Below are 19528 nucleotides of genomic sequence, written 5' to 3'. Positions count from 1 at the left end.
TACAATGAATTATGTTTATTGATTTCCGTATGTCAAGTCAACCTTGCATCCCTAGGGTGAACCCCACTTGATCATGGTGCACTATCTTTTAATATGTTTTTGTATGCAATTTTCCAGTATTTTATTAAGAATTTTTGCACCTATGTTCATTATGTATATTGGCCTGAAGTTTTCTTTCCTTGATGTCTTTGTCTGGTTTTGGTATCAGGTTGACACTAGTTTCATAGGATGAGTTTGGAAGGGTTCCCTCTGTTTCTATTTCATGGTATAATTTGAGGAGTATGGTGTTATTTCTTTTGAAGATCTGGTAGAGCTCAGCCGATAATTTGTCTGTGTTGGGCTTTTCTTTGTTGGTAGGCTTTTGATGGTGCTTTCAATTTTGTTGCTTGAAATTGATCTGTTTAAATTTTCTATGTCCTCATGATTCAATTTGGGTAGGTCATATGTTTCCAGAAATTTGTCTTCAAGATTGATGTCTTGAAGTTTTTTTACTAGAGCATAAATTTTCAAAATAACTTCTGATTATCATCTGTATTTTAGTAGTGTTCATTGTGATGTTTCCTTTTTCATTAATACTTTTAGAAATTTGAGTTTTATCTCTCTTTGTTAGTTTGGCTAAGAGTTTATCAATTTTATTTTTTCAAGAACCAAATTTTGTTTCATCAAGTTTTTAGATATTTTGTTTCAATTTCATTGATTTCAGCTCTGATTTTAATTATTTCCTGTCTTCTACTGCTTTTGGTATTGGTTTATTCTTCTTTTTCTAGGGCTTTGAGATATAATATTAGGTTATTTATTTGGTGAGTCTCTTTGAATGAATGAACTCAATGCAATGAACTTTCCTCTTAGAACTACCTTCATAGGGTCCCAGAGATTTTGATATGTTGTATTGCTATTCTCATATACCTCTAAGTATTTTTTAAAATTTCATCCCTGTTTTCTTCTGGTATCAATTGATCATTCAATGGCATATTATTTAGTCTCCAGGTGTTAGAATAGCTTCTATTTTTTATTTTATCTTTGATTTTTAGAATATTGTTAGAATAGCTTCTATTTTTTATTTTATCTTTGATTTCCAATTTCAGTCCATTATAGAATGCAAGGTATTATCTCTCTTCTCTTCTTCTTCTCTCTCTCTCTCTCTCTCTCTCTCTACTAAGAGTTGTTTTGTGGCCTAAGATATGGTATATTTTAGAAATGCATCTGTGTGCTGCTGAGAAGGAAGTGTAAATTCAGTCATTTTTTCGATTAATGAAATATTCTATATATGCCTGTTAAGTCTAAATATTAATTGTATTTTTAATTTTATAGTCTCTTTGTTTAATTTTTGTTTGGAGGATCTATCTGGTAGTGAGAGAAGTATGTTAAAGTCACCCAGTATTATTGTGTTGTGGTCTATTTAATTCTTGAAATTGAGAAGAGTTTGTTTGATGTAAGTAGATGCTACATTGTTTGGGACAGAAGTATTCATGATTGTTATGTATTAATGATGTATAAGTCCATTAAATAGTATGAAATGTCCTTCTTTGTCACTTCTGATTAACTTTGGTTTGAAATCCACTTTATCTGATATAAGGATAGAAATCTCTACTTCTTTATGTGATCCATGTGAGTGATATGTTTTTTCCCCACCCTTTTACCTTCAGTCTCTGGATGTTTTCGCCTATGAGGTGAGTCTCTTGAAGTTAGCATATTGTTGGGTCTTGTATTTTAATCTAAACTGACAGTTTAAGTCTTTTGATTGATGAGTTTAGGCCATTTATAGTCAATGTTATTATTGAGAAATGATTTTTATTCCCTGTCATTTTGATTCTGGTTTTTAATTTGAATTAGTTTCTCCTTTGATTGATCATTCTTCTAGTGTAGTTCTTCCCTTTGCTATTTTTCTCTTTTATTTTTTATTTCTTCTTCATGAAATATTTTATTGAGTATATTTTGTAGTGTGGGCTTTCTAGTTGTGAATTCCTTTTTTTTTTTTTTATCATGGAAGGTTATATTTCATCTTCACATCTGAAGCTGAATTTTGCTGGGTGTAGTGTTCTTGGCTGTCCTCCATTTTCTTTCAGAGCGTCGTGCATATTATTCCAAGACCTCCTAGCTTTGAGGGTCTGAGTTGAGAAATCAGCTGAGATCCAGATTGGTTTCCTTCTAAATGTGACTGGTCGTTTTTCTCTGTTAGCCTTTAATGTTTTATCCTTATTCTGTATGTTAGGCATTTTCAAAATAATTTGCCTTGGTGTGGGTCTGTTGTAATTTTGTATATTTGGGGTCCTGTAAGCCTCATGTATCTAATTTTCCATTTCATTCTTTAGGTTTGGGAATTTTTCAGATATTATTTCATTGAAAGATTATGCATTCCTTTGGTTTATATCGCCAAGCCTTCTTCTATCCCAATAAATCTTAAATTTGGTCTTTTCAGGTTATCCCATATTTCTTGGAAGTTCCATTTAAGATCTCTTAGTATCTTTTCTCCATGGTGAACTTTATGTTCAAGATTATATATTTTCGGGCTGGGGATGTGGCTAAAGCAGTAGCATGCTCGTCTGGCATGCGTGATGCATGCGGCCCGGGTTCGATCCTCAGCACACATACAAAATAAACAAAGATGTTGTGTCCGCCGAAAACTAAAAAAAAATAAATATTAAAATTCTCTCTCTCTCTCTCTCAAAAAAAAAATTATATATTTTGTCTTCATTGCCTGAAACTCTGTCTTCCAAGTGGTCTAGTCTGTTGTTAGTACCTTCCCTTGAATTTTTAATTTGGTTTATTGATTCCTTCATTTTGAGTATTTCTGCTTAATTTTTTTTCAGAATCTCTCTTTATTGAAGTGATCTTCAATGTCATGTATTTTGTCTCTGATTTCACTCCTTGCATCATCCTTTACCTCACATATTAGTTTAACTATATACGTTTTAAATACTTTCTCTGACATTTCTTCCACTGTGGTATTGCTGGATTCTGTTATTGAAGTATCTTGGTTGGTGTGGGGCACTTTGCTTTTTTGATGTTGTTTGTGTGTCTACCTATCTAACAGTATGGATGTGAAGCAGTAGTTTCTACCCTGTGGACTTACAGTGTCCCTGAAGATTTCCAGTTCCTCACTGAGGGGGAGACAAATAATAACAACAACCAATGCAAACAATATACACAATTAAAACAAATGGTTCCTGCTATGACTTCAACAATGTTGTCACAATGAACAGAAATGATACAATTAGTCATTGCCTACAATAAAAACAGTGAGTTTGCAAAATGGTTTACAATTTCGAATGGTGGACAGAAAGAGAACAGAAGTGATGTGGGATGTGATACTTATGAGGGAGGAGGGGAAAAGATAGAAGTAAAAAATGAAAGGAATTATGAAAAAGAGAACAATAGAAATTGGCTGTTAGCAGAAGAAAAGAGAGAAAGAGAATCAAGGGAAAAAGGTGTGAGACAAATATTTTTATAAAGTAAAAATTTAGAAAAATAAAAATAAAAGAATTTAAAACAAAACTGAAATATACTAATCAAACATCCTGGTCCTCAAAAAAAAAAAAAAAAAAAAAACTGCTCTATGAAAAATAACTGGTTTTAAAAATACTAGAATTGAGAATGAAACAAATATAAATATGTGTAAATGTCCATGAATCATTAAGGTCACAAACAGAAAAGAAAAAAGGGAAAACAATCAATAAAAAGTTAAAAGAAATGTTTTCATTGGAGTTCAAAAGATTCTCAGCTTCCCTTCTCAGCAGTGTTAGGTGGGGTGATCTGGTGTGTGATGCTTGCTCACTCCAGTTGCTGGGGCAGAGAGGTGATCCCATAGGTGGAACTCCTGGAGGAAGGGCTTAAGGTTAGGTGGGCTCCAGGCCCTTTGCTGAATGACAGTTAGTCTGGAGATTTTTAATCAGTGCCCCTCCAGGGCCCATAAATTGACAATTCACCTGAAAGACTGCATCCCCACCTCTCCCCTGGGTTCCATTCCTGTGGTAGAGGGGCCAGTTCTTAGTCCACTATGTCACCTGTGAGCCACATATTTCCTAGTCTCAGGTCCAGTCTCCAAACTCAATGTCTCCCAACCCTCCCCCCCTTCAAATTCCCAGCCAGACACATCTCTCCCACCCAGTCCTGAAAGCAGCCAGATTGGAGGGGAGGGGAAGAGCTGGGTGGGTGTCCACAACTCGTGTAAAACTCTCTCCACATTTGATTTTATCCTGGGCACTTAGATACGTTCTATGTCATGTAGTGTAGTTTTGACAGTCCTGTATTTACAGCCAAACCCAGATTTGCCACTACTTCACTCGCCCAGCTGCCAGACCTGGTACCACAGCTGTAAAACGGTCCCTTCCTCTGTCCTCCACGTGCTGCTGGGAGAAATGTAGTTTCCTTCCCTACAAGGCTGTTGTGCAGGATGCCTTTCAGTTTAGATGGGCAGTGTCTTTGATCTCTAAACACTCCGGACCCAGACACCCCTCAGTCCTCCTAAAATCATGGGTTCCTTTAATTCCCTGATCCCTCCACTTTTACTCATGGAGGGACTTCTCTGGGTATGCCTCTGGCCACAGCAGCTGCTGTGGTGCTGGGGATTTCTTCCTTATTTAATTATATCCAACCTCCTGAGCCCCTGACCTGATCTGCTTTGAGTGTCCAGTATTAAATGCCAGTAAAGCCTTTTTTTTTTTTTTTTTTTTTTTTTTTGTTCCTCCATCTTGCTGAGAAGATGCCTGTCTGCTTTTTTGGTTTCATGCCGCAGAACAGCCAGGAAAACCTGTTATTCTTCTTTTAATGGATTGACAAGATGCTTTGATGCAGTACTGTGTATGTGTGTGTGTGTGTGTGTATGTGTGTGTGTTTCCTATAGCGACTTCTTGGGGTTTTATGCAAGTAAATGGGCTCCTGTCCATGGAACTCTGTCTCAAATTGCAAAGATGTTTCCACACAAGGGATATGAACAGCCCGCCTCATCCAATTAACAAGTATTCCTGAAAACTTAGAAGGAATCTCAGATTGCTCATTTCCCTTTTATTCTTGTTCCTCTCACGTGGGAATATTTAGAGTGGAAATTTTTACTGGGGATTTAAATTGTAACATTAACCTGATACATAAAACAAACTTGTGTAACTGTTTTCTTTGTAAAAGTTGCAATACTGTAAAAAAAAAAAAAAAAAAAGCATCAAGGAAAATTCCCAGACAAGAAGTGTTGGGTTTTGAAAGTTGCAGGAAAGATTGCCAAGTTTTATAAAATCTCTTTTCCCCTCCCTCTTAGTTGCTTTTCTGGGGTGGCTTTTAAATTGTTGCAATTTTATTTTCATTTCTTCGATGTTTTTAAGAGCATTTTAAGGGAAGACTGTAGATCTTTCTAAGGCCATCTGGATTTTGCAGTAGGTGGTGGTTACGCTTACAATGGGGGCTGAAGTGAGTGGGAATACAACCCAGGACCCTGTCTGACCAAGCCGGACCTGGGTACACTGTGGGGCAAGTGTTCAAATCCCAGGATAGGAACAGTAATACCTCGCCTCTTTTCAGGGCATTGTTAAGAGAGGCCTTTTTTGGTCCTCACCATCTCCTTATGAGGCTGACAGTATTCCTGCTTCTGTGTGTGATGAATCCATCTCATAGAGGCTAAATGACTTGCTTATACCCTAGGAGCGGTAAGTCACAGATCTCCCATTAGCTACGACTTTTTCCTCTTGATCCTTCATTCATTCAATAAACATGGACTGAATATTTTATGCACCAGGAGCTATCGATGAACAAGAGCGGCCTGACACTGCCTAGCCCTTGGAGACTGGTCATCCAAATGCCCTAGGAGGCTCCCCCAAGATCCAAGGGCACTTTGTAAGAGATTTCATTGTTTAAGCTTCTTCTGACATGAAGTGGACACTTACTGAAGGCCTGCTGGTGTTCAGTAAGGAGAGACAGAGCAGATCCACAGCATGTTGAGGTGGCAGGGGGTGCCAACTGACCTCAGATGGGCCTGGGGTCGACAAGGAGTGGCCAGGTCTGCCAGGGCTAGTGATGAACTTGGGGAGCCCTAAGCCAGGCATAGCCAGGGTCCAAGACTTGGTGGGAAGCCACAGAGGAGTCTTACCAGGAAGGAATGGGGTGGGTGGGTGGCTTGGTAGCAGGGAAGCAGGAGAGTATCCACATAGCTAAGAGAGCATCAGTGAAGAGGGGTGGGTGGGCATGGAGGCAGGCTCTCGCCAATGTCAGTGGGATAGGAGGTCGGGGTGTAGGAAAGGGGGACCAGAGGTGACCCTCAGGCTTCTAGATAGACAAGTGGGGTGGACACTTATGCCATTTAGTGGAATGGGGGAGTTGGTGGAGTGGAAGGGAAGAAACGGTCATTTGTGGGCAGTGGGGCAGGGAATGAGGGATTATGAAACTCTGAAGAGTTACTCTAGGTGTCTCTAAACAGATACCACCATTGTTTACTCAGTTTTCCAATTTTGTTTTACATGTTTGAGTTTGAATCAGGGAAAATACTTGGGTAATTTTTTTCCACTTGGTATTTGAAAGTTTTGAAGCAAGCCCATGTTCTCTGCCTGGGTGCACAGTGCTCTTCCAGGCACAGGGTCATGGGGGACAGAGAAGACATGGTCAGAAAGCTTTGACTAGGAAAGGGAGGGTGTACCTACCACAAAACATCAGCTAATTATCATCACTTGTATTACCTACAAAAATCCCCAGGCACCTGTACCCAGGTGCATACTGGAGCGTTGGAGAAACCAAGGACTCTCAGGAGAGTCAGGCACATTCAGTGGGTCAAAGTCGGTCTCCTGGAGAAGCTGACCCTGACTTCCTTACCGTGTTGCAGAGAAGACAAGAAAGAGAAAGCCCTTGGCTGAGCAGGCAGAAGAGCCGGAGGGCCTGGGTAGAGCTCCTAAGGGGAAGGAGCCAGCTAGGGGGCAGGACAGCATGACACCTGCCAGTTACTGGGTGCCCATAAATGCCAGGCCCCATAGTAGAAGCTTTACATAAATAATCTTATTTAAATCTTAAAATAATATTGCAAGATAAGTATCCCTTATATTTTATATACAAGAAAAGCAAGAGGTTGCGGGGAGGCGGCTGGGGGCTGGGGGGCCCTGAGGATCAGAGCTTCCTGTCGTGGGCAGATCAAGGTGCTTCCTCAACATGGCAGCTCCCATTGCCCCACCCGTCAGCACCCCATTTGTCACTTTGTGCTTGGCTGCCCCACTCAGGGTACTGTCACCCTGCAGGGGTCATGAACCTTAGAAGAGGGGAGGTATCTTGAGCAGAAGTGCTCAAATCTGTGTATCCCCGTCTCTCTTATCCCTCAATGAGGACAGACAGGGTTGTGAGCCTCTCTATGTCATCTTAGAGTCATCCCCTCTGTACTCCCCCATGGCACCTGGCACACGGCTTTGCAGATAATGGGCATCCCATACATATTTGTGGAATGAAGGTGGGCTAGGTCAGTGTTCCTGGAAGTGAAGACAGGAGAGGAATCGAAAGACTGTTCATGCAGTAACCATGGGACCTAAGGAGGACCTTTGCGACAGGATCACACAGGTCTTCTCTTTGGCTTTTTTTTTTTTTAGCAATGTCTAAGAATGAGCTGAGCATGAATTTCTACATTAAAATTTAATTGTCAAACTAGATTCGAAAGGCTCACATGAGCCATTTTGGTGGGGAGTCTTCAGACCTCAGACCCCTTCATTTGGCTCAAGTATCACTTAGGAGGTATTTTATTGAGAAGTGGCCTCTGCTGTCACTCCCATTAACAACTATGGCCCCATAAACTAGCAGACAAGAGGGAACTGCAATGGGCCCAGTTCGGCTGGGCGTGATTGTAATGATAGAGGCCATAATGCAAGTGTCTTGATCAGAATCCTGAGGATTAATTATTTTGATTATCAAATTATCTCTTAGGCTGATTTGCCATTTTCAGAAGCGCCGGCACTTGCCCACTTAGCCACTGCAGAGCCTCCCAGTGCTGGCCACCGACAGTGGCTGGCTCTCAGCAGCCCAGCACACCTGTGCCAAACCCTCTTCAGCATCATGCTGGTGCCAGGGTTGAGGCAGCACCAGCCTAAGCCCTGCGGCAGCCCGAGGCAGGTGCCATGGTCAAGCCCCGGTGGCAGGAGGAAGTCAGGCCCCACTTACCTCCTCCACCACCACCTGGGTCTCAACCACCAGAGTCCCCTTCCTGAGTGCAGGCCTCCCCATCCCTCTGCAGCCTGCTGAACTTTCAGTCTCCAAGCCCCATCTGTCACCTCCCTGCTGAGAACCACAGTGGACCTTCCCCTGGCCTCAGCCTGCCATGGCCCCTACTCCGGCCACCCTGCTCTTTTTATTCCTGGAACCCTGGTGCTGCTTCCCACCCTGGGGCTCTTCATAACCTGTCCTGCCTGATACCCTCTGGTTGGGCAGGGGAGTGGGAAGTGGGGAGACTGAGTCCTTGACCCCCGAGGTCCTGAGCGAGGAGCTTGCTGCTCTTTGTCTGCCTCTGTGCCTTCTGGGGCATAGCAGCCTGGAGGTTTGCTTGAGCCTGTCCCAGGAGCCCTGCATGCTCTCTCCCTCTTTGTCCCCACCCCCACAAATTCTCGGGAACACTGAGACACCTGATGGAAGTGCTCATGTTCATATGTCACCCTCCTGGGTGTAGTCGCGGGCTTCTTTTGGGACTATGCTGTCTGCTCCTCCTGCGCTGTCACGGTGCAGCCTAGATTCACCTCCCGGTGTTTCCCTGGACTCCTTCCCTCTGCTCTCCTCTGTGCTGGGGCTCAGCTGTGTGCTGAGGAGGAGACCAGCCTTTCCTTTCCCTTCCTCTGCTCCAGCAAGGCCTGCAGCAGCCCTTTAGGGGAACGGGCGCTGTCAGTCAGTGAGGGCTCCACGGCTGGCCACGGCAGGAAGGAAACTCCGCTGGGGTGGGGTGTGGCCCACAGTCTCACAGCCACAGGAGGTCACAGGGCAGGGCTCCACGGCCCCGGTGGTGAGGGCCAGTCTGCAGACAGATAAACCTCAGTCACCACAAGGGCAAGCGAGGACAGTGTGAGGGCGGCACTCACCAAACCACTAGGGCCTGGTCAGGGTGCAGACAGAGGAAGTGAGACCTGTCCCCCCAAGACCATGAGGGGGCTCTGGAGGGCACACAGAAGGGGGCTTTCCTGACTGCTTTAGTGATCCTGCTCTCTTCTGGCAGCTGGTTGCTTGAAAAGTCCATGAAGCCAAAAGTATGCCAGGCAGCTAGCTGTGTTTTCTGGAAAACTAGTCAACAATGGGAAAAGCCATAACGCTGAGCTCTGAGCATGATACCATCAGGACTCTCTGTGACATCCACAGAGTCCCCTTAGAGATATTCCCTGCTGCTCCGTGATGCTGCCTCACGGGTCATGGGGTGAGAAGTCTCTCCCGGGAAGCAGGCACCTGGTGACTGCCTGCTCTGGGCCTGCCATCTTGGCTGGGCAACAGACAAGCCCACACAAGGTGTGCAACCCATGCTCAGACCGGTGGGGTGCAGGAGCATGGTCCTCATCCACCATCACTGCGCCACAGCTGCTTCCATGCTCCCCAACACAAGCCATGCCTGGACATCAATGCTCAGCAAGAGCTGGAACCAAGGAATGGGACTTATGAGTGTATTAGGGTTCTCTAGAGGAACAGAATCAACAGGAAGTATAATTATAAGAAGGGGACTTATTATAATTGTTGGCTTACATGACCAGAAGCTGAATAGTTCACGATGGCTGTCTGCAGGCTGGAGAGCGGGACAACCAGTACCTGTGCAGTCCAAGAGGCTGAAGCCCCAGAACAAGAGGGGTCAATGGTGCTACCCTCGTCCAAGACCAAAGGCTTCTGGAGAATCCACTTTGGAAGAGTAAAGAAGGGAGAGTTCCATATCCTCAGATGATCACAGCAGCAATGAAGAACCCATTCAGGAAGAATTGAGCTTGCATCTGCTGCTGGTTCTTTGATCATCTTTTATTCTATCCAAGCCATCACCCTATTGGTTGATGCTGCCCACCTTAGGAGGGGTCTCCATTTCAATTGGCTAACCCACATGCCAATCATTCCTAGACACACCTTCACTGACACACTCATAATCCACTTAATCTTCGGCATCTCTTAATCCAATCAAGTTGATGATTCAAATTGACCATTACAATGAGTTTCTGCATGCACTCATTTGTGAAGACTTGAGCGGTCTTAGACTTTTGCTTCCTCACTTTGAGCCTTGGTCTCTTCAGACTGTGAAAAGAGTGGGTGGGACTTGATAATCTGTATGATAACTTTGAAGTCCCTATATATTTGAGATGCTGAGGCCAGAGTCTGCAGGAGGTCACATGCATGCATTTACTAGGAAGTGCTGGGACACTGCCTATGACCTATTTGACACAGGTGAGAGACCAGCACTCCGGAGGCTGAGCTTTTCCCACTTCCCTCTTCCTGGGGGCCCTGCAGGCCTTCTACATGGACTCCAAGAGCAGTGATGACCTTGGGGTCAAGAGGGGCAGGAGGCTGTGTTCTTGCTGCTCCTTAAGAGGACAGCCGGGATGAGGTCTGGATGCTAGGACTTCAAACACATTCAGGATGCCAAACGCTGTAGGCAGATTTTTATTAAAAGGAACATCACTGACTTTTCTTATAGATCGTTGCTCCTCAGACAATACTTACCCGTTCTCATAATTTTTTTTTTTTTTGGTTCCAATATAGTTCACTTTGTTTCATTAAGGAAGTCTAAAAGGAAATAACTTTTAAAGAATCTAATAAATACAAAGAAAGAAAATGTTGAATTGCATTTTATTGGCTTTATGGTCCCAAATCCATTTCATTTCCTGAATGCATAATCTCAAATTCATTTCATATCCTGAATACATATGCTACATTTCAAAAATATCAGGCACAACCAAACCAAGAGTCAAGTGATAAAATGCTTATCAATCATCTACTTGAAAGTCTCTTCTTGTCTTTCTCGTCACAAAAAGTCTCATGTTTTCCTAGAAATAACGCAACTTAGAATTGGCATTTCAACTCTGCTTTACAGTTACTAGGCTAGTCTGTGGGGTCAGAGCCTCCTATGGAGCTCTTGGGTTTGTTTTTCTCTCTTCTCGAGATGAATGTAGAAAAAGTGCACCTCAAGGGATTCACAGTTTTTACGAATCCCCTCCCCCAAGCTTCTATCTGTAGATTCTTCACCAAGCACTGAAGAGATGGAGACTTCTATTTTTTGGAGAATTAAAATAAGCTTAACTTTTGTCATCATGTGTATCAATGAGATTTTTTTAAAGTAGTCTAAAATTGGAATAGAATATGAGCTTTCAGCATCTCCTGATTTCATTCATTTAACAGACACATGTGATGTACACGCCCTGGGTAAGCCCTGTGAGTGACAAAAGTGTTGACCAGGCCTACTCCTGATCCCTCTCCTTGTAACCAGAAGGGCAGGCCATGTGTACATGATGGCTACAGTGGGGGTTGTGGGGCATTGGCTGCCTGAGAAGACAGACTCTATAGCATCATCAGACTCAGGGTTGCAAGGAGAAGTAGCCCATGAAGGAATCCAAGGGAGAGTCTGTGGGGTTTTATAAGGAGGTGGCAGGAAAGAACGGCATTCATAAACTTGGAGAAGGAGCCAGTGTCAAGCATTTTGAGAAATACCGAGAAGTCCAGGTTACATGGTATTCTAGATTTTGGAAGATGATATTGGAAAGTATACAGGGGCATAAGGAAGGCCCAGGAGTCTGTACTTCACATGGCAGTGGGTAGCAGAAGGAGGGTTCTGAGCAGAGAATAGCAACCAACATAGGGCCTTGGTGGGATAAATGTGGTTCTGAAGCATGAATGGTAACTGGCCCCTGGGTGTCCTGCTGCCAGGACCACCCCCGTGGAGTGAGAGGGGCCTGGGGGCCTGTTAGGTGGGAAGTGCTTGGTAGAGCCATAGGCGCTGCTGAGGTTGAAGAGCCCAGGGTGCATACACAGCTGCTGGGGTGGAGCCCAGGAATGGCCACGGACTAGGAGCAGCTCATATTACGTTTTTCTTTTCTTTTTTGCAAGAGAATAATTTTTAAAATTTGGTCTGTTGCTTTTCTTTATATTTTATTTTATTTTTTAGTTTTTTCTTAGGACATGACAGTAGAATCTGTTTTGGCAGACTTTTCATACATAGAGTCTATTCTACTGAGGATCCCACTTTTGTAATGGTACATGCTGTAGAGTTACCCTGCTCCTATATTCAAATACAGGACAGTAGAATTAATTAATCATGTTACTTTTTACTCCTTTTTTTTTTTTCAAAAAAAAAAACCTTTGAAAATGCTTGGCATTCTTGTTCTAAACTTCTTTGGTGATCCCATAGCACTAGGTGTACTCCTTCATTTTTATTTGTATGCTATGTGGCTACTTGACAAATGTTTGAAATGCCTTCATATATTTTAAGAACAAACTAAACTTATCAGCATTATTTAGCAAATTTGCATGAACTCAGCAAGTGACATAACTAACATTCTCACTGATTAACATCTAAACTATTCTCCTGCTGTGAAGCCTGCACTTGGGAGGTGAACGGAGTGGGGCTCTCTTCTAGACCTGCCCCCTTTCTTTCAGTAGTGGATAAAAGAATGAAATGCCCATCTCCTGCCCATCAGGCAGCGGACAGCCTGCAGGTACTGGATGCTTCGAACGTTTTCTTCCCCACAGAGAGCACCCATGAAAGGAGAAGCCACAGGGTGGACTGCTGTGACTCCCTCTTGAGTCTGAGCCCGAGCAAACACTTCTACGAAGCCAGAGACAGTGCTTATGTATTCATAAGCATATTTCTGATTTTTTTAGAATATTTATTTTGTAGTTGTAGTTAGGTATAATACCTTTTTTAAAATTTGTTTATATGTGGTGCTAAGGATCGAACTCAGGGCCTCGCCTCTACCACTGAGCCACAACCCCAGCCCTCATAAGCATATTTCTTTATATACCTTGTACCCAGTACAACACCTCCAGTGACCGGAAATCCTCCTTCTCCTGATACAGCCAACTCCTCCTCCTGCCCTATTCTTTTGTGGAGCCCAAGATTACAGACCAACAGGCAGCAACCTCTGGGACGTCCAACTCTGCCTCTCTAGTGTCGTTCTGAGGGGATAGGTCAAGTCCAGCATAGCAGTCACTTTGGTTCACTGGGAATATCCCTAGGGTCTGTGCACAGAGGCCCTGTGTGGTTCGTGAGGCGTGGGGGTGCAGGAACTCCGCCATGGGCTGATCCTCTCTGACACTGGCGATTAAATTGGCTCCTCCCATGTTGTTAGGGGTTGAATTCTATCCCCCAAAAGGCATGTCGAAGTCTTGACCCCCAGTCCCTCAGAATGTGACCTTATTTAGAGGTAGTAGGGCCTTTACAGAGGTAGTGAAGTTAAATGAATTCATATGGATGGGCCTTAATTGGATAAGTGAGTGTCCTTATGAAAAGGGGAAATTTTAGCCAGGCTCGATGGCACATGGCTGTGATCCCAGCAGCTCAGGAGGCTGAGGCAGGAGGATCATGAGTTCAAAGCCAGACTCAGCAATGACAAGGCGCCAAGTAACTCGGTGAGACCCTGTCTCTAAATAAAATACAAAATAGGGCTGGGGTGCAGTCGAGTGCCCCTGAGTTCAATCCCCAGTCCACCCTCCCCCCAAAAGGGAAATTTGAGCACAGACTTAGACATGCAGAGGGAAGATGATGTGAAGAGACACAGGGAGAAGGTGGCCGTGAGACTGGAGTGGGCAGTCACAAGTCAAGCAGTGCCACAGAGGAGGCTGGCAACACTAGGAGCTGGAAGAAGAAAGCGGGGTCTGTCTGCCTAGACGGCTCTGGAGAGAGCACGGTCCTGCTGATCATTCATTTTGGACATGTGGCCTCCAGAACTGTCAGACAATACATTTCAGGTGTTTTCAATCACCCTGTTTGTGGTTCTTGGTTATGGCAGTCCTAGGAATCCACACGCGACCCTGCATTAGCCTTCAGAGGACTTTCCTGTACAAAGACTCCTTTTTTCCTTGGCCACTGCTTCTCCATCTTCTCATCTGCCTTCTCTGTGAACATAGTGGCCTCAGAGCAAAGAAAGACCCAGTCCAGCCTGATTGGCATGGACTGGGGAAGGGGAGAGCTGCTGAGTTCTGAGGATCCGTCCCGACAGGCCTAAGGACCCCGGCATCTCATCACGTTGCAGGAAGAACTGGGGATCTGACAACTTGAGATCTGGGAAGGGCTCCTGGTGATGAGGTCGGAAGAAGCCCTTCAAAGAGAAGCAAAGCCTGTGAACATACTGTTTGTGAGTTATACGACTGGATAATTAGTGCCAGCTTTTAACCCAACACTTGTTTTCAGCAGATGAGGTATCTGCATCTCGGTGACTTGCCACCAATCACACAAATGAAGACAGTGACTCAGAACCAGAATTCAATCTGCAGGGCTCTTTCTACCAGCCCTGTCAACACACACTTAAAGTCATTACTCTGGGGCCAGCACTGTGAGACACACACCCTCCCTTCGTATAGCCTATAACCGAATCAGAGACAGAGCCAATATCCCAGCATGATTTGATGAAGACAGAGAGGGCAGCAGAAGGCAGCAGGCCTTCCACAATCCCTTTGTCCAGGAAGTGCACTGTCTTCATCAGGAACCTGGAATAATATTTGTCTTGCCTCCTGAACTCATTATGGGAAAATGCTTTAAAATGCACTATGAGCGCAGGAAGCACCAGCAATCAAGTGTGGGGGTCAAGTCCAAATCAAATTACACAAGGGATTTGGTGCAGAAAAGTAAGTGCCTTTGTAGATATCATCGTTTGCACAGGTTATTTTTTTTAATATATGGAAGGTCCGTAAGGCACATTATCTCTGGAGTCTCTTAGCAAACTCCTGTGCCATTGAATGGAGAGATAAAAAACCTTTCTGAAACAGATGTTAGCCCTGTGCTCCTACTTCCTCTTGTGCTACACCTTGTTTATTTCTTTCCATGTACAAAAGCTAAAATTTAAAAGTAGCCAATGCAGATAAAGGTGGTGGTATATCCAAAGAATAATGCAAAAGAATCTGTTAATTTAAACATGGGGCTTTATTAATATATTAAAACTACCTGTAGCTTTAATCTATGGTTGTTTTTTTTTTGCACCAGTTCAGCAGCTGTTGTGCAGGGACTGCTGAGCAGATTTGGACCCCATATGCTTAATATTAGTTAGATTCATTTGGATGCTTAATAGCTTTGGTAAAGCGGAACTGTGTTTGACACTGTTTTTGTCTGTGGTTAGATTTAATACATTCAGTTCTGGAAACTTGAAGAAAAAAAAAAACCAGAAAATTCTGACAACCTGCCTGAGTTTAACCCCATCTGTCCCCTGGACTCATTAACTCTTGTAGCTAAACTTCCTCTGCAGATCAGAGAACACTTTTTATATGCAACTGGTTGTATCTTTGGTCATAGAGCAGTGGCCCATTTGGGCTGGTAAAATACCTGAACTGTGTATCTTAAACAACAAACAAGTATTTCTCACAGTTCTGGAAGATGGGGAATCCAGGATCAGGGCTCCTGCAGGTTGGGGGTCTGGTGAGGGCCTGCTGCCTGGTCTGCAGATGGCCACCTTCTTGATGTATAGTCACAGGTCCAGGAAAGCTCTTCCTCTTCTTATGGATCCTGATCCCATCATGAATGCTTAACTCTCATGACCTCATCTAATCCTGACCACTTCCCAAGGCCCCACCCCGTGATCCCATCCCATTGGAGGTTAGGTTTCAACATCTGAATTTTGGAGGGACACAAACATTCAGTCAGTAGCGAGCAGCCCAGAACCATCCTCGCCTGACGGGTTCCGTTACTGGCATTCCCCAAGGGCTGTTTTACATGCAGTGCTCATGGGGCGAGTGCAAGATGAAGGCAGTGTTCCATGTCGCATGAAATACTGGAACTTTCTACTTGGATTATTCTAAGCATCCAACCAACCATCTGCTTATAATAATGGTCTAAAATATTTTCTTTGAAGAAGTAGGAATTTGCTCAAATTATGTAACTCCTAGGTCTGCAGCTCTTGGGAGACCATCAGATTCACTCACCCACTCATGGTTCATTCAACAAATACTTAGTGAGGACTGGGCATGAGTCTAGATGCTAAAGAAGTTAGTAACGAACAAGACAAAGTCCCTGCCTTCAAGAGGCTTATGCCACTTGCAAATCCATAAATTCATGTATAGTATAATGTCAGATCGTGATGACAGAAGAAAATCCAGAGGAAAGGTGATAGACAGTGACTGGGAGATTAATCTGACTTGGATGAGGGAGTGAGGGAGAACATTTTTAAAAATTTTTATTAGTGCATTAGAGTTAGACATAACCATAGTGTATTCATTAAGCTGTACTCATACAGTACATGATATGATTTGCTCAATCTCTCCCCAGCACCTTCCCCAGGGAAAGCATTTTTGAAGAGGTGATACAGAGCAGAAATCTGAAAGAAATGAGAGACTGACTTTCATGTGGAAGAAGAATATTCCAGGGAGTGGGAACAGCTAGTGCAAAGGCCTCGAGATGGCATGCACTTTGCATCACTGAGGATTAGTAAGAAGATGGGCATCATTGAGTGCATTGAACAAGACAAGGATTGGTAGGAAGATAGGGGCGAGAGAGCAGGAAGTCAGGTCATTAAATACAATAGGAAGTCGTTTTGAAAGGGTCACTGTAGCTGTTGTATGGGGAGTGGGATGTTGGGGAGCTGGAGAATTCAGACGTTATTGCAAGACTCCAGTCATAAGATGAGTGTGGACATGGAACAGGCCAAAGAGGGAAGAGCTGGGAAGCAGCTGGAGTTAGAATCATGATTGGCAGATGGATGTAGGAGAGGCATGGACGTCAGGGAAGCAGCTTTATTTTTCTCCAATTAGAGAAGCCCATGGGCCACTGTCACGAGCCCACTGTTGCCCACGAGAGAACGTGACCCCCAGCAGCGGAATCCGCAAAGGTGAAGGAAAATCAAAACCTTCTGAGGCTTTCACGTTTAAGATAAAGGTTTGAATTTTCCATGAAGAAGAGAATAAAGACATTACATGCACTGTATCACCTTTTGAAAACCTTTCCTTAGCAACCTTTCAAAACTGCACCAGACGTTCCTTGGTTGGAAAAATAAAGTAGATTGCAATTTCCAGGAAGAGGAGACCATGATCGTGGGCTAATTATGAAGTTCATTGCTGCATGTATCAGAAAGATCAGATTCAGCTTAGTTTCTCCTGCCGGGTGGTGGTCCCAGACAACACCAGAGCAGCTAAGGGTAAAAAGGAGGCCAATGATAAAATTCACATTTTTCTCTTTCTCTGTTCTGGAGTTTCAAACTTACATCATTTTCTTGTATAAATAACACTCAGCATTGGCAGGACCCACTTTGGATTTCCTGTTTCCTTTCTTTTTGTTTGGTTCTTATTCCTTCCTTCCTCCAAATCGGTTTTTCGTATTTTCTAACCTGAAAAAAAAAATAATTTGACATATTTCTATAGTCTGTAAATTTTTTTGCAGATGAATGTGCTATTAGGGTACTTTTATAAATTTTTAAAAAATGTGAAAAATTTGAAATAATGTGATTTTGGGGGTGTCACTCATTTCTAGGAATTTTTCTGAACAACAACAAAATGATTCCAGGAATCTGTTCTACTCCAAATTAGTTGTATCTTTGGATTTTGTTTGTTGCCATCATTCTGTAAGATTACATTGTAGCCTGTGATTAGACGTAGTTCATGGCACTGAAATGTAACCTTGGTATCAAAGCTGCATCAGCTCTTGTATTGTGTCTGTGGTCGCAATTATTAAAAGAGAGAAAAGAGAGCCTGTGTTCCCACAATTGATACTGTTTTGTTTTGGAATGAGCAGACAATCCTTGCAGCCTGTGCTGATTTCCCCACACAGACATGGTGTGTGGAGCATTTTATTGGCTCCTGGAGCCAGAAGCCTGGCCTCTAACAGGACTTCAGGGGTTAGTTCTATGATGATAATGTGATAAGATCATCATTCCTCAGCTGACATATACATTGCTCAGATTCTCCCTTATTATAAAGAATAGAACTTAAAGGTGTTTTACTTTTCCCTGAGAAGGAAATATTCTAGGATTTTTAGGCCACAGGACTCTGTTCTGTGCAGGAAGGGATTCTAAGGACAGGAGCAGCCTCTGGCCACAGCAAGCATAGCTGGAGGCCAGGTCCTCCTGCACTCCCCCACAGCACCACGCACAGGGCAGCCACTTACTGAGGTCTGATGATACACCCAACCGTCTTGGAATGTTGTCCTTGTGACAGAGAAAGCCACTGAGGCTCAGAGAGGACAGGTTCTCTCTCAGGGCCCACTGGAGTTGATGTCAGTGTTCAAACCTGGTGGAAAGAAGGCTGCAAAGTAGACCAGTAGCACGCCTGTCCTCAGGGAAGCTAAGAAGCCGATGCCCTGACCTACTGTAAGTGTTGAGGGAAGGTGGAGAAGGCAAGTCGACTGTGAGGGCATCGCTCAGCCCTTTGAGGAGCTACCCTGTGTGGTTTAATTAACAACAACTATTCTGAAGGATCCTGTTTGGAGGGGGGTGTTTCAAAGCCTGTGTCCCCCATCCCAGATTTCTGAGTATCAACTCTGCCCTGCGACCCTGACTCTTGTTCCTCACTCATCCCCCAGCGTGTGACAATATGGATGTCACAGGGTTGTCAGCAGTCTCCCACCTTTGCAGTTGGTCAGCCTTCCCCGGGGGTCAGGAATGCCCTCACGCCTCGTAGTTTCTGTTGCATTTGTTGTAAGTCACATAACTTGCATGAGGGATGCTCTTGGTTGAAGTAAAAGAAAACCAGGCCCAGATGGCCTTAAGCAACAGGAAATGTGTTGATTTACATAAATTGGTGCCCAGCCGCTGAGCAGTTCCGTGTGGGTTCATGTGGCAGTTCAGCAATGTCATCAGAGGCCCATCTGTCGGTTCTGCCTTCCACCCTGACAGCCTGCCCTGTGATTGGTCCTCCTGTGAGCTTAGGTGGCTACGGAAGCAGGCGCATCTGTATGCTGCCTTTTCCTGTCTGATGTCAAATAGATCCTGGCTTCCTGTTGCTGCCTGGGAGAGTAGGGAAGGACTTTTCCAGAAGCCACCAGCAGTCCTCCTTTGAATCTCTTTTGACTGACTTGGTGCACATCTCCATTCTGGGAGGTGGGATTCCCTTTGACTCTCTGCGGCCACCTTTTGAGCTGAGCCCAAATCCTTTGTCCACCAGCTGCTGTTTAGTGGGGGAGGAGCTATGTGATGACAGTTAACAGCAACGTCCCTTACACAGGCAAGGGGTAACTCAGGTCACCGGCACCTTTATTTATTTTCCATCCTCCTAAGAAGATTTTGGGCTGATGAATAGTTTGATAGGCAGTGCTACAAGATGGGTTGCTTAAAATTATTAGGAGGCAGGTGACAGACAATCCAAAAACGTGAAAACATGCTGGGCCTCATTAGTAACAGGGAAAATATAAATTAGGATCACAACGACATGCTATTTTACTCCCACTAAATTGGCAAAAATTAAGAAGTCTGACATTATCAAGTGCTGGCAATGATCT

At 44.0% G+C, this 19528-nt stretch overlaps 1 protein-coding gene and 1 long non-coding RNA gene across 6 annotated transcripts in view; one reads left to right on the top strand and one right to left on the bottom strand.

The window, feature by feature from the left end:
- Zdhhc14 (zinc finger DHHC-type palmitoyltransferase 14) overlaps window positions 1-19528 on the top strand; it is a 256755-nt gene that overhangs the window by 104040 nt on the left and 133187 nt on the right. The window lies entirely within an intron of this gene.
- On the bottom strand, window positions 12584-18754 carry LOC114096055 (uncharacterized). 3 transcript variants are annotated; one of them, XR_011707685.1, is made up of 4 exons: window positions 18658-18754; window positions 18200-18336; window positions 17301-17423; window positions 12584-14213 (listed from the first exon to the last, which is right to left on the bottom strand). It is a non-coding gene; the product is annotated as an uncharacterized lncRNA (long non-coding RNA). The 3 variants fall into 3 exon arrangements; XR_003583348.2 differs by having other exon boundaries at window positions 18200-18321; XR_011707684.1 differs by lacking the exon at window positions 12584-14213 and having other exon boundaries at window positions 16253-17423; window positions 18200-18321.

Source organism: Marmota flaviventris, chromosome 6, assembly GCF_047511675.1.
Source record: "Marmota flaviventris isolate mMarFla1 chromosome 6, mMarFla1.hap1, whole genome shotgun sequence".
NCBI classification, from domain to species: Eukaryota; Metazoa; Chordata; class Mammalia; order Rodentia; family Sciuridae; genus Marmota; species Marmota flaviventris.
This window is presented reverse-complemented; position numbering and strand designations above follow the sequence as displayed.